The sequence below is a fragment of the Phyllobates terribilis genome, unplaced genomic scaffold (genome assembly GCF_046119375.1).
Source record: "Phyllobates terribilis strain yellow unplaced genomic scaffold, ASM4611937v1 Scaffold_4__5_contigs__length_816908805, whole genome shotgun sequence".
Lineage (NCBI taxonomy): Eukaryota > Metazoa > Chordata > Amphibia > Anura > Dendrobatidae > Phyllobates > Phyllobates terribilis.
Genome location: NW_027362764.1, coordinates 690,455,624 through 690,469,724, shown reverse-complemented (window position 1 = coordinate 690,469,724; position 14,101 = coordinate 690,455,624). Strand labels below are relative to the sequence as shown.

At 54.2% G+C, this 14,101-nt stretch overlaps 5 non-coding genes and 3 pseudogenes across 5 annotated transcripts; all 8 read right to left on the bottom strand.

Moving 5' to 3' along the window:
* Window positions 1–855: 855 nt before the first annotated feature.
* On the bottom strand, window positions 856–974 carry LOC141266844 (5S ribosomal RNA). Its single transcript, XR_012320865.1, has one exon. It is a non-coding gene; the product is annotated as a 5S ribosomal RNA (ribosomal RNA).
* A 1,706-nt stretch (window positions 975–2,680) lies between these two features.
* LOC141269410 (5S ribosomal RNA) lies at window positions 2,681–2,799 on the bottom strand. Its single transcript, XR_012321503.1, has one exon. It is a non-coding gene; the product is annotated as a 5S ribosomal RNA (ribosomal RNA).
* A 1,706-nt stretch (window positions 2,800–4,505) lies between these two features.
* LOC141267626 (5S ribosomal RNA) lies at window positions 4,506–4,624 on the bottom strand. The gene has a single exon (XR_012321322.1). It is a non-coding gene; the product is annotated as a 5S ribosomal RNA (ribosomal RNA).
* A 1,707-nt stretch (window positions 4,625–6,331) lies between these two features.
* LOC141267384 (5S ribosomal RNA) lies at window positions 6,332–6,450 on the bottom strand (annotated as a pseudogene).
* A 1,707-nt stretch (window positions 6,451–8,157) lies between these two features.
* On the bottom strand, window positions 8,158–8,276 carry LOC141266853 (5S ribosomal RNA). Its single transcript, XR_012320874.1, has one exon. It is a non-coding gene; the product is annotated as a 5S ribosomal RNA (ribosomal RNA).
* Window positions 8,277–9,959: 1,683 nt separating this feature from the next.
* LOC141270279 (5S ribosomal RNA) lies at window positions 9,960–10,068 on the bottom strand (annotated as a pseudogene).
* Window positions 10,069–11,775: 1,707 nt separating this feature from the next.
* On the bottom strand, window positions 11,776–11,894 carry LOC141266783 (5S ribosomal RNA). The gene has a single exon (XR_012320807.1). It is a non-coding gene; the product is annotated as a 5S ribosomal RNA (ribosomal RNA).
* A 1,683-nt stretch (window positions 11,895–13,577) lies between these two features.
* Window positions 13,578–13,686, bottom strand: LOC141270278 (5S ribosomal RNA; annotated as a pseudogene).
* Window positions 13,687–14,101: the final 415 nt, after the last annotated feature.

The window sequence follows — 14,101 nt, the reverse complement described above, 5'->3', positions numbered from 1 at the left end:
CCAGCCTCTACTTTACGTAAGGTCGGTGTCCAGCAAGGCGCCACTCAATGCTAGCCGAGCTGGGCAAGATGGCAAAACGTCATCAAAATTGTCTACAATACCTGGTGTTCTCAGGAGGTGTCCCAACCAAGTATTTCCGAACCCATCTCTGCTTTGCTTCCGAGATCGGACGTATCCAAGGTGGTATGGCCAGTAGACGCTGCTTGGCCCATCGCCCGGCCAGCCTTCCTCAGGCTCGCGTGGGGACGAGAACTCTGGCCATTCTGGGGCGGTCTCTGAAGGACCGATGCATAGGCTGTGCCGTCCCTATAGGTGTTGTTTGTTGAGCAATGAAACACCTGCTGCATCAGATGTGTTTAAAAATGGCTCGGCGCAGGGTCTCCTGCAGGCTAAACTGTTCATCGCGGGGATGTGACAGAAAGAGCAAGCTGGACCCGCAAGTTGGGGTGGAGCGAAACGCCCAGGAGTGAATGAAGGAAGAGGGTGAGATGGTTGCGAGTGAATTTGAGCTGCTCTTCGGGGGGGTCGTGTGGCCTGCAAAGGTGTTTTGCTTGGGTTGTGCTGTAAACTGGCCTCCAGGTTACCGGTGGTTGCCTCCAGGTCAGCGGTGGTTGCCTCCAGTCATGCGGGAGTCGCTGGTCCTGGTGAAAAGAAGCCTAGTATTAAAAGTAAATAAGCAACAATGCTGGAGGCCCACGGTGATGAGAAGGATGCTGGTATTTTGCAAGGATTAAATAGCGCAAGAGAGAAAGCAAATGAAAAGAAGAAAGGAGCATGTGTGCGCTTGTGAAAAAAGGAATGGAAAAAAGGCATAGAGGAGAGTGACCCCTGCTGGTGGAAGTAAGAAAAAGCAAAAGCCTACAGCACCTGGTATTCCCAGGCAGTCTCCCATCCAAGTACTAACCAGGCCCAACCCTGCTTAGCTTCCAAGATCAGACAAGATCGGTCGTGTTCAGGGTGGTGTGGCCGTAGGCAGAGACAGGCCTCTCACTTGTTGCTTTTCCACTTTGACGTCCGGTTGCCGGCTGCCCTTTCCAGTGCTTAGTAAGACAAGGTGCTTTTGTGCTTTCCTTTCTCTTCACTTTTTTGCTGGCTCCTTAAAAAGGTCTTGTAGACAGAACGCCCCGCTCAGAGCCGCTGAGCTCACTGATCGGCTTCCGCGCTGTCGACGGAACGTCAGCGTCGCGGCCAATGCCACAGGCCGGGAGCAGCGGCGAGACTCACCGGTAGACCTGGGTAGGGTGAGTAGAGCGCGGTTAGTTGCTTTCTAATAGCCTGCAGCCGGGGATTAACTTTTAATGAAAGGGAGCAACCCTTTTGACTGTCTGCAGCGCGCCGTACCTAGGAAGCGCACACTCACACACAGCGAGCATGCACAAGTTGCTCGCACGAGACCACATTCCCTATTTGCACCTGCAGCTTTTCCGCCACCATGCGTTAGACTCTCCTGCCTGTCTTATTATTATTTCAGGGCCTTAGCAGGAACCACCCCCTCAATTCCCTCCCGCTCCTTCCTAGCACTGAGGTTAGCTCCTGGGCAGCTGTCTGATTGGGTTAGTTACACAAGATTCTTTGAAGAAGAAGACGTTACTTCTGCTGGCCCTCGTTAGGCGGTCGCCCTCTAAAACCATCCCCTGGGCAGCTGCTGAAAGCCTGGCCCCTTCACAGCGCGAGATGCTTTTAACGCCATCATTTGCATACGGCCGGCTGCGGGGTCAATAAGCACTCCTAGCCGTGGCAAGGAGCTCGGTGTGAGGCCTGGTAGAGGCGGCGGGGTTGCGTCCTTATCTTAGAGGTCTTGGGGGGCTTGGGATGCTTGGGACTTCCAGCCTCTACTTTACGTAAGGTCGGTGTCCAGCAAGGCGCCACTCAATGCTAGCCGAGCTGGGCAAGATGGCAAAACGTCATCAAAATTGTCTACAATACCTGGTGTTCTCAGGAGGTGTCCCAACCAAGTATTTCCGAACCCATCTCTGCTTTGCTTCCGAGATCGGACGTATCCAAGGTGGTATGGCCAGTAGACGCTGCTTGGCCCATCGCCCGGCCAGCCTTCCTCAGGCTCGCGTGGGGACGAGAACTCTGGCCGTTCTGGGGCGGTCTCCGAAGGACCGATGCATACGCTGTGCCGTCCCTATAGGTGTTGTTTGTTGAGCAATGAAACACCTGCCGCATCAGATGTGTTTAAAAATGGCTCGGCGCAGGGTCTCCTGCAGGCTAAACCGTTCATCGCGGGGATGTGACAGAAAGAGCAAGCTGGACCCGCAACTTGGGGTGGAGCGAAACGCCCAGGAGTGAATGAAGGAAGAGGGTGAGATGGTTGCGAGTGAATTTGAGCTGCTCTTCGGGGGGGTCGTGTGGCCTGTAAAGGTGTTTTGCTTGGGTTGTGCTGTAAACTGGCCTCCAGGTTACCGGTGGTTGCCTCCAGGTCAGCGGTGGTTGCCTCCAGTCATGCGGGAGTCGCTGGTCCTGGTGAAAAGAAGCCTAGTATTAAAAGTAAATAAGCAACAATGCTGGAGGCCCACGGTGATGAGAAGGATGCTGGTATTTTGCAAGGATTAAATAGCGCAAGAGAGAAAGCAAATGAAAAGAAGAAAGGAGCATGTGTGCGCTTGTGAAAAAAGGAATGGAAAAAAGGCATAGAGGAGAGTGACCCCTGCTGGTGGAAGTAAGAAAAGGCAAAAGCCTACAGCACCTGGTATTCCCAGGCGGTCTCCCATCCAAGTACTAACCAGGCCCGACCCTGCTTAGCTTCCGAGATCAGATGAGATCGGGCGTGTTCAGTGTGGTGTGGCCGTAGGAAGAGACAGGCCTCTCACTTGCTGCTTTTCCACTTTGACATCCGGTTGCCGGCTGCCCTTTCCAGTGCTTAGTAAGATAAGGTGCTTTTGTGCTTTCCTTTCTCTTCACTTTTTTGCTGACTCCTTAAAAAGGTCTTGTAGACAGAACGCCCCGCTCAGAGCCGCTGAGCTCACTGATCGGCTGCCGCGCTGTCGACGGAACGTCAGCGTCGCAGCCAATGCCACAGGCCGGGAGCAGCGGCGAGACTCACCGGTAGACCTGGGTAGGGTGAGTAGAGCACGGTTAGTTGCTTTCTAATAGCCTGCAGCCGGGGATTAACTTTTAATGAAAGGGAGCAACCCTTTTGACTGTCTGCAGCGCGCCGTACCTAGGAAGCGCACACTCACACACAGCGAGCATGCACAAGTTGCTCGCACGAGACCACATTCCCTATTTGCACCTGCAGCTTTTCCGCCACCATGCGTCATACTCTCCTGCCTGTCTTATTATTATTTCAGGGCCTTAGCAGGAACCACCCCCTCAATTCCCTCCCGCTCCTTCCTAGCACTGAGGTTAGCTCCTGGGCAGCTGTCTGATTGGGTTAGTTACACAAGCTTCTTTGAAGAAGAAGATGTTACTTCTGCTGGCCCTCGTTAGGCGGTCGCCCCTCTAAAACCATCCCCTGGGCAGCTGCTGAAAGCCTGGCCCCTTCACAGCGCGAGATGCTTTTAACGCCATCATTTGCATACGGCCGGCTGCGGGGTCAATAAGCACTCCTAGCCGTGGCAAGGAGCTCGGTGTGAGGCCTGGTAGAGGCGGCGGGGTTGCGTCCTTATCTTAGAGGTCTTGGGGGGCTTGGGAGGCTTGGGACTTCCAGCCTCTACTTTACGTAAGGTCGGTGTCCAGCAAGGCGCCACTCAATGCTAGCCGAGCTGGGCAAGATGGCAAAACGTCATCAAAATTGTCTACAATACCTGGTGTTCTCAGGAGGTGTCCCAACCAAGTATTTCCAAACCCATCTCTGCTTTGCTTCCGAGATCGGACGTATCCAAGGTGGTATGGCCAGTAGACGCTGCTTGGCCCATCGCCCAGCCAGCCTTCCTCAGGCTCGCGTGGGGACGAGAACTCTGGCCGTTCTGGGGCGGTCTCCGAAGGACCGATGCATAGGCTGTGCCGTCCCTATAGGTGTTGTTTGTTGAGCAATGAAACACCTGCCGCATCAGATGTGTTTAAAAATGGCTCGGCGCAGGGTCTCCTGCAGGCTAAACCGTTCATCGCGGGGATGTGACAGAAAGAGCAAGCTGGACCCGCAACTTGGGGTGGAGCGAAACGCCCAGGAGTGAATGAAGGAAGAGGGTGAGATGGTTGCGAGTGAATTTGAGCTGCTCTTCGGGGGGTCGTGTGGCCTGCAAAGGTGTTTTGCTTGGGTTGTGCTGTAAACTGGCCTCCAGGTTACCGGTGGTTGCCTCCAGGTCAGCGGTGGTTGCCTCCAGTCATGCGGGAGTCGCTGGTCCTGGTGAAAAGAAGCCTAGTATTAAAAGTAAATAAGCAACAATGCTGGAGGCCCACGGTGATGAGAAGGATGCTGGTATTTTGCAAGGATTAAATAGCGCAAGAGAGAAAGCAAATGAAAAGAAGAAAGGAGCATGTGTGCGCTTGTGAAAAAAGGAATGGAAAAAAGGCATAGAGGAGACTGACCCCTGCTGGTGGAAGTAAGAAAAAGCAAAAGCCTACAGCACCTGATATTCCCAGGCGGTCTCCCATCCAAGTACTAACCAGGCCCAACCCTGCTTAGCTTCCGAGATCAGACGAGATCGGGCGTGTTCAGAGTGGTGTGGCCGTAGGCAGAGACAGGTCTCTCACTTGCTGCTTTTCCACTTTGACGTCTGGTTGCCGGCTGCCCTTTCCAGTGCTTCGTAAGACAAGGTGCTTTTGTGCTTTCTTTTCTCTTCACTTTTTTGCTGGCTCCTTAAAAAGGTCTTGTAGACAGAACGCCCCGCTCAGAGCCGCTGAGCTCACTGATCGGCTGCCGCGCTGTCGACGGAACGTCAGCGTCGCGGCCAAAGCCACAGGCCGGGAGCAGCGGCGAGACTCACCGGTAGACCTGGGTAGGGTGAGTAGAGCGCGGTTAGTTGCTTTCTAATAGCCTGCAGCCGGGGATTAACTTTTAATGAAAGGGAGCAACCCTTTTGACTGTCTGCAGCGCGCCGTACCTAGGAAGCGCACACTCACACACAGCGAGCATGCACAAGTTGCTCGCACGAGACCACATTCCCTATTTGCACCTGCAGCTTTTCCACCACCATGCGTCAGACTCTCCTGCCTGTCTTATTATTATTTCAGGGCCTTAGCAGGAACCACCCCCTCAATTCCCTCCCGCTCCTTCCTAGCACTGAGCTTAGCTCCTGGGCAGCTGTCTGATTGGGTTAGTTACACAAGCTTCTTTGAAGAAGAAGACGTTACTTCTGCTGGCCCTCGTTAGGCGGTCGCCCTCTAAAACCATCCCCTGGGCAGCTGCTGAAAGCCTGGCCCCTTCACAGCGCGAGATGCTTTTAACGCCATCATTTGCATACGGCCGGCTGCGGGGTCAATAAGCACTCCTAGCCGTGGCAAGGAGCTCGGTGTGAGGCCTGGTAGAGGCGGCGGGGTTGCGTCCTTATCTTAGAGGTCTTGGGGGGCTTGGGAGGCTTGGGACTTCCAGCCTCTACTTTACGTAAGGTCGGTGTCCAGCAAGGCGCCACTCAATGCTAGCCGAGCTGGGCAAGATGGCAAAACGTCATCAAAATTGTCTACAATACCTGGTGTTCTCAGGAGGTGTCCCAACCAAGTATTTCCAAACCCATCTCTGCTTTGCTTCCGAGATCGGACGTATCCAAGGTGGTATGGCCAGTAGACGCTGCTTGGCCCATCGCCTGGCCAGCCTTCCTCAGGCTCGCGTGGGGACAAGAACTCTGGCCGTTCTGGGGCGGTCTCCGAAGGACCGATGCATAGGCTGTGCCGTCCCTATAGGTGTTGTTTGTTGAGCAATTAAACACCTGCCGCATCAGATGTGTTTAAAAATGGCTCGGCGCAGGGTCTCCTGCAGGCTAAACCGTTCATCGCGGGGATGTGACAGAAAGAGCAAGCTGGACCCGCAACTTGGGGTGGAGTGAAACGCCCAGGAGTGAATGAAGGAAGAGGGTGAGATGGTTGCGAGTGAATTTGAGCTGCTCTTCGGGGGGTGTCGTGTGGCCTGCAAAGGTGTTTTGCTTGGGTTGTGCTGTAAACTGGCCTCCAGGTTACCAGTGGTTGCCTCCAGGTCAGCGGTGGTTGCCTCCAGTCATGCGGGAGTCGCTGGTTCTGGTGAAAAGAAGCCTAGTATTAAAAGTAAATAAGCAACAATGCTGGAGGTCCACGGTGATGAGAAGGATGCTGGTATTTTGCAAGGATTAAATAGCGCAAGAGAGAAAGCAAATGAAAAGAAGAAAGGAGCATGTGTGCGCTTGTGAAAAAAGGAATGGAAAAAAGGCATAGAGGAGAGTGACCACTGCTGGTGGAAGTAAGAAAAAGCAAAAGCCTACAGCACCTGGTATTCCCAGGCGGTCTCCCATCCAAGTACTAACCAGGCCTGACCCTGCTTATAATCCGAGATCAGACGAGATCGAGCGTGTTCAGGGTGGTGTGGCCATAGGCAGAGACAGGCCTCTCACTTGCTGCTTTTCTACGTTGACGTCCGGTTGCCGGCTGCCCTTTCCAGTGCTTAGTAAGACAAGGTGCTTTTGTGCTTTCCTTTCTCTTCACTTTTTTGCTGGCTCCTTAAAAAGGTCTTGTAGACAGAACGCCCCGCTCAGAGCCGCTGAGCTCACTGATCGGCTGCCGCGCTGTCGACGGAACGTCAGCGTCGCGGCCAATGCCACAGGCCGGGAGCAGCGGCGAGACTCACCGGTAGACCTGGGTAGGGTGAGTAGAGCGCGGTTAGTTGCTTTCTAATAGCCTGCAGCCGGGGATTAACTTTTAATGAAAGGGAGCAACCCTTTTGACTGTCTGCAGCGCGCCGTACCTAGGAAGCGCACACTCACACACAGCGAGCATGCACAAGTTGCTCGCACGAGACCACATTCCCTATTTGCACCTGCAGCTTTTCCGCCACCATGCGTCAGACTCTCCTGCCTGTCTTATTATTATTTCAGGGCCTTAGCAGGAACCACCCCCTCAATTCCCTCCCGCTCCTTCCTAGCACTGAGCTTAGCTCCTGGGCAGCTGTCTGATTGGGTTAGTTACACAAGCTTCTTTGAAGAAGAAGACGTTACTTCTGCTGGCCCTCGTTAGGCGGTCGCCCTCTAAAACCATCCCCTGGGCAGCTGCTGAAAGCCTGGCCCCTTCACAGCGCGAGATGCTTTTAACGCCATCATTTGCATACGGCCGGCTGCGGGGTCAATAAGCACTCCTAGCCGTGGCAAGGAGCTCGGTGTGAGGCCTGGTAGAGGCGGCGGGGTTGCGTCCTTATCTTAGAGGTCTTGGGGGGTTTGGGAGGCTTGGGACTTCCAGCCTCTTCTTTACGTAAGGTCGGTGTCCAGCAAGGCGCCACTCCATGCTAGCCGAGCTGGGCAAGATGGCAAAACGTCATCAAAATTGTCTACAATACCTGGTGTTCTCAGGAGGTGTCCCAACCAAGTATTTCCAAACCCATCTCTGCTTTGCTTCCGAGATCGGACGTATCCAAGGTGGTATGGCCAGTAGACGCTGCTTGGCCCATCGCCCGGCCAGCCTTCCTCAGGCTCGCGTAGGTACGAGAACTCTGGCCGTTCTGGGGCGGTCTCCGAAGGACCGATGCATAGGCTGTGCCGTCCCTATAGGTGTTGTTTGTTGAGCAATGAAACACCTGCCGCATCAGATGTGTTTAAAAATGGCTCGGCGCAGGGTCTCCTGCAGGCTAAACTGTTCATCGCGGGGATGTGACAGAAAGAGCAAGCTGGACCCGCAACTTGGGGTGGAGCGAAACGCCCAGGAGTGAATGAAGGAAGAGGGTGAGATGGTTGCGAGTGAATTTGAGCTGCTCTTCGGGGGGTGTCGTGTGGCCTGCAAAGGTGTTTTGCTTGGGTTGTGCTGTAAACTGGCCTCCAGGTTACCGGTGGTTGCCTCCAGGTCAGCGGTGGTTGCCTCCAGTCATGCGGGAGTCGCTGGTCCTGGTGAAAAGAAGCCTAGTATTAAAAGTAAATAAGCAACAATGCTGGAGGCCCACGGTGATGAGAAGGATGCTGGTATTTTGCAAGGATTAAATAGCGCAAGAGAGAAAGCAAATGAAAAGAAGAAAGGAGCATGTGTGCGCTTGTGAAAAAAGGAATGGAAAAAAGGCATAGAGGAGAGTGACCACTGCTGGTGGAAGTAAGAAAAAGCAAAAGCCTACAGCACCTGGTATTCCCAGGCGGTCTCCCATCCAAGTACTAACCAGGCCCAACCCTGCTTAGCTTCCAAGATCAGACGAGATCGGGTGTGTTCAGGGTGGTGTGGCTGTAGGCAGAGACAGGCCTCTCACTTGCTGCTTTTCTACGTTGACGTCTGGTTGCCGGCTGCCCTTTCCAGTGCTTAGTAAGACAAGGTGGTTTTGTGCTTTCCTTTCTCTTCACTTTTTTGCTGGCTCCTTAAAAAGGTCTTGTAGACAGAACGCCCCGCTCAGAGCCGCTGAGCTCACTGATCGGCTGCCGCTCTGTCGACGGAACGTCAGCGTCGCGGCCAATGCCACAGGCCGGGAGCAGCGGCGAGACTCACCGGTAGACCTGGGTAGGGTGAGTAGAGCTCGGTTATTTGCTTTCTAATAGCCTGCAGCCGGGGATTAACTTTTAATGAAAGGGAGCAACCCTTTTGACTGTCTGCAGCGTGCCGTACCTAGGAAGCGCACACTCACACACAGCGAGCATGCACAAGTTGCTCGCACGAGACCACATTCCCTATTTGCACCTGCAGCTTTTCCGCCACCATGCGTCACACTCTCCTGCCTGTCTTATTATTATTTCAGGGCCTTAGCAGGAACCACCCCCTCAATTCCCTCCCGCTCCTTCCTAGCACTGAGGTTAGCTCCTGGGCAGCTGTCTGATTGGGTTAGTTACACAAGCTTCTTTGAAGAAGAAGACGTTACTTCTGCTGGCCCTCGTTAGGCGGTCGCCCTCTAAAACCATCCCCTGGGCAGCTGCTGAAAGCCTGGCCCCTTCACAGCGCGAGATGCTTTTAACGCCATCATTTGCATACGGCCGGCTGCGGGGTCAATAAGCACTCCTAGCCGTGGCAAGGAGCTCGGTGTGAGGCCTGGTAGAGGCGGCGGGGTTGCGTCCTTATCTTAGAGGTCTTGGGGGGCTTGGGAGGCTTGGGACTTCCAGCCTCTACTTTACGTAAGGTCGGTGTCCAGCAAGGCGCCACTCCATGCTAGCCGAGCTGGGCAAGATGGCAAAACGTCATCAAAATTGTCTACAATACCTGGTGTTCTCAGGAGGTGTCCCAACCAAGTATTTCCGAACCCATCTCTGCTTTGCTTCCGAGATCAGACGTATCCAAGGTGGTATGGCCAGTAGACGCTGCTTGGCCCATCGCCCGGCCAGCCTTCCTCAGGCTCGCGTGGGGCGGTCTCCGAAGGACCGATGCATAGGCTGTGCCGTCCCTATAGGTGTTGTTTGTTGAGCAATGAAACACCTGCCGCATCAGATGTGTTTAAAAATGGCTCGGCGCAGGGTCTCCTGCAGGCTAAACCGTTCATCGCGGGGATGTGACAGAAAGAGCAAGCTGGACCCGCAACTTGGGGTGGAGCGAAACGCCCAGGAGTGAATGAAGGAAGAGGGTGAGATGGTTGCGAGTGAATTTGAGCTGCTCTTCGGGGGGGGTCGTGTGGCCTGCAAAGGTGTTTTGCTTGGGTTGTGCTGTAAACTGGCCTCCAGGTCAGCGGTGGTTGCCTCCAGGTCAGCGGTGGTTGCCTCCAGTCATGTGGGAGTCGCTGGTCCTGGTGAAAAGAAGCCTAGTATTAAAAGTAAATAAGCAACAATGCTGGAGGTCCACGGTGATGAGAAGGATGCTGGTATTTTGCAAGGATTAAATAGCGCAAGAGAGAAAGCAAATGAAAAGAAGAAAGGAGCATGTGTGCGCTTGTGAAAAAAGGAATGGAAAAAAGGCATAGAGGAGAGTGACCCCTGCTGGTGGAAGTAAGAAAAAGCAAAAGCCTACAGCACCTTGTATTCCCAGGCAGTCTCCCATCCAAGTACTAACCAGGCCTGACCCTGCTTAGCTTCCAAGATCAGACGTGTTCAGGGTGGTGTGGCCGTAGGCAGAGACAGGCCTCTCACTTGCTGCTTTTCTACGTTGACGTCTGGTTGCCGGCTGCCCTTTCCAGTGCTTAGTAAGACAAGGTGCTTTTGTGCTTTCCTTTCTCTTCACTTTTTTGCTGGCTCCTTAAAAAGGTCTTGTAGACAGAACGCCCCGCTCAGAGCCGCTGAGCTCACTGATCGGCTGCCGCTCTGTCGACGGAACGTCAGCGTCGCGGCCAATGCCACAGGCCGGGAGCAGCGGCGAGACTCACCGGTAGACCTGGGTAGGGTGAGTAGAGCGCGGTTAGTTGCTTTCTAATAGCCTGCAGCCGGGGATTAACTTTTCATGAAAGGGAGCAACCCTTTTGACCGTCTGCAGCGCGCCGTACCTAGGAAGCGCACACTCACACACAGCGAGCATGCACAAGTTGCTCGCACGAGACCACATTCCCTATTTGCACCTGCAGCTTTTCCGCCACCATGCGTCAGACTCTCCTGCCTGTCTTATTATTATTTCAGGGCCTTAGCAGGAACCACCCCCTCAATTCCCTCCCGCTCCTTCCTAGCACTGAGCTTAGCTCCTGGGCAGCTGTCTGATTGGGTTAGTTACACAAGCTTCTTTGAAGAAGAAGACGTTACTTCTGCTGGCCCTCGTTAGGCGGTCGCCCTCTAAAACCATCCCCTGGGCAGCTGCTGAAAGCCTGGCCCCTTCACAGCGCGAGATGCTTTTAACGCCATCATTTGCATACGGCCGGCTGCGGGGTCAATAAGCACTCCTAGCCGTGGCAAGGAGCTCGGTGTGAGGCCTGGTAGAGGCGGCGGGGTTGCGTCCTTATCTTAGAGGTCTTGGGGGGCTTGGGAGGCTTGGGACTTCCAGCCTCTACTTTACGTAAGGTCGGTGTCCAGCAAGGCGCCACTCAATGCTAGCCGAGCTGGGCAAGATGGCAAAACGTCATCAAAATTGTCTACAATACCTGGTGTTCTCAGGAGGTGTCCCAACCAAGTATTTCCAAACCCATCTCTGCTTTGCTTCCGAGATCGGACGTATCCAAGGTGGTATGGCCAGTAGACGCTGCTTGGCCCATCGCCCGGCCAGCCTTCCTCAGGCTCGCGTAGGTACGAGAACTCTGGCCGTTCTGGGGCGGTCTCCGAAGGACCGATGCATAGGCTGTGCCGTCCCTATAGGTGTTGTTTGTTGAGCAATGAAACACCTGCCGCATCAGATGTGTTTAAAAATGGCTCGGCGCAGGGTCTCCTGCAGGCTAAACTGTTCATCGCGGGGATGTGACAGAAAGAGCAAGCTGGACCCGCAACTTGGGGTGGAGCGAAACGCCCAGGAGTGAATGAAGGAAGAGGGTGAGATGGTTGCGAGTGAATTTGAGCTGCTCTTCGGGGGGTGTCGTGTGGCCTGCAAAGGTGTTTTGCTTGGGTTGTGCTGTAAACTGGCCTCCAGGTTACCGGTGGTTGCCTCCAGGTCAGCGGTGGTTGCCTCCAGTCATGCGGGAGTCGCTGGTCCTGGTGAAAAGAAGCCTAGTATTAAAAGTAAATAAGCAACAATGCTGGAGGCCCACGGTGATGAGAAGGATGCTGGTATTTTGCAAGGATTAAATAGCGCAAGAGAGAAAGCAAATGAAAAGAAGAAAGGAGCATGTGAGCGCTTGTGAAAAAAGGAATGGAAAAAAGGCATAGAGGAGAGTGACCACTGCTGGTGGAAGTAAGAAAAAGCAAAAGCCTACAGCACCTGGTATTCCCAGGCGGTCTCCCATCCAAGTACTAACCAGGCCCAACCCTGCTTAGCTTCCAAGATCAGACGAGATCGGGTGTGTTCAGGGTGGTGTGGCCGTAGGCAGAGACAGGCCTCTCACTTGCTGCTTTTCTACGTTGACGTCTGGTTGCCGGCTGCCCTTTCCAGTGCTTAGTAAGACAAGGTGGTTTTGTGCTTTCCTTTCTCTTCACTTTTTTGCTGGCTCCTTAAAAAGGTCTTGTAGACAGAACGCCCCGCTCAGAGCCGCTGAGCTCACTGATCGGCTGCCGCTCTGTCGACGGAACGTCAGCGTCGCGGCCAATGCCACAGGCCGGGAGCAGCGGCGAGACTCACCGGTAGACCTGGGTAGGGTGAGTAGAGCTCGGTTATTTGCTTTCTAATAGCCTGCAGCCGGGGATTAACTTTTAATGAAAGGGAGCAACCCTTTTGACTGTCTGCAGCGTGCCGTACCTAGGAAGCGCACACTCACACACAGCGAGCATGCACAAGTTGCTCGCACGAGACCACATTCCCTATTTGCACCTGCAGCTTTTCCGCCACCATGCGTCACACTCTCCTGCCTGTCTTATTATTATTTCAGGGCCTTAGCAGGAACCACCCCCTCAATTCCCTCCCGCTCCTTCCTAGCACTGAGGTTAGCTCCTGGGCAGCTGTCTGATTGGGTTAGTTACACAAGCTTCTTTGAAGAAGAAGACGTTACTTCTGCTGGCCCTCGTTAGGCGGTCGCCCTCTAAAACCATCCCCTGGGCAGCTGCTGAAAGCCTGGCCCCTTCACAGCGCGAGATGCTTTTAACGCCATCATTTGCATACGGCCGGCTGCGGGGTCAATAAGCACTCCTAGCCGTGGCAAGGAGCTCGGTGTGAGGCCTGGTAGAGGCGGCGGGGTTGCGTCCTTATCTTAGAGGTCTTGGGGGGCTTGGGAGGCTTGGGACTTCCAGCCTCTACTTTACGTAAGGTCGGTGTCCAGCAAGGCGCCACTCCATGCTAGCCGAGCTGGGCAAGATGGCAAAACGTCATCAAAATTGTCTACAATACCTGGTGTTCTCAGGAGGTGTCCCAACCAAGTATTTCCGAACCCATCTCTGCTTTGCTTCCGAGATCAGACGTATCCAAGGTGGTATGGCCAGTAGACGCTGCTTGGCCCATCGCCCGGCCAGCCTTCCTCAGGCTCGCGTGGGGCGGTCTCCGAAGGACCGATGCATAGGCTGTGCCGTCCCTATAGGTGTTGTTTGTTGAGCAATGAAACACCTGCCGCATCAGATGTGTTTAAAAATGGCTCGGCGCAGGGTCTCCTGCAGGCTAAACCGTTCATCGCGGGGATGTGACAGAAAGAGCAAGCTGGACCCGCAACTTGGGGTGGAGCGAAACGCCCAGGAGTGAATGAAGGAAGAGGGTGAGATGGTTGCGAGTGAATTTGAGCTGCTCTTCGGGGGGGGTCGTGTGGCCTGCAAAGGTGTTTTGCTTGGGTTGTGCTGTAAACTGGCCTCCAGGTCAGCGGTGGTTGCCTCCAGGTCAGCGGTGGTTGCCTCCAGTCATGTGGGAGTCGCTGGTCCTGGTGAAAAGAAGCCTAGTATTAAAAGTAAATAAGCAACAATGCTGGAGGTCCACGGTGATGAGAAGGATGCTGGTATTTTGCAAGGATTAAATAGCGCAAGAGAGAAAGCAAATGAAAAGAAGAAAGGAGCATGTGTGCGCTTGTGAAAAAAGGAATGGAAAAAAGGCATAGAGGAGAGTGACCCCTGCTGGTGGAAGTAAGAAAAAGCAAAAGCCTACAGCACCTTGTATTCCCAGGCAGTCTCCCATCCAAGTACTAACCAGGCCTGACCCTGCTTAGCTTCCAAGATCAGACGTGTTCAGGGTGGTGTGGCCGTAGGCAGAGACAGGCCTCTCACTTGCTGCTTTTCTACTTTGACGTCCGGTTGCCGGCTGCCCTTTCCAGTGCTTAGTAAGATAAGGTGCTTTTGTGCTTTCCTTTCTCTTCACTTTTTTGCTGGCTCCTTAAAAAGGTCTTGTAGACAGAACGCCCCGCTCAGAGCCGCTGAGCTCACTGATCGGCTGCCGCTCTGTCGACGGAACGTCAGCGTCGCGGCCAATGCCACAGGCCGGGAGCAGCGGCGAGACTCACCGGTAGACCTGGGTAGGGTGAGTAGAGCGCGGTTAGTTGCTTTCTAATAGCCTGCAGCCGGGGATTAACTTTTAATGAAAGGGAGCAACCCTTTTGACCGTCTGCAGCGCGCCGTACCTAGGAAGCGCACACTCACACACAGCGAGCATGCACAAGTTGCTCGCA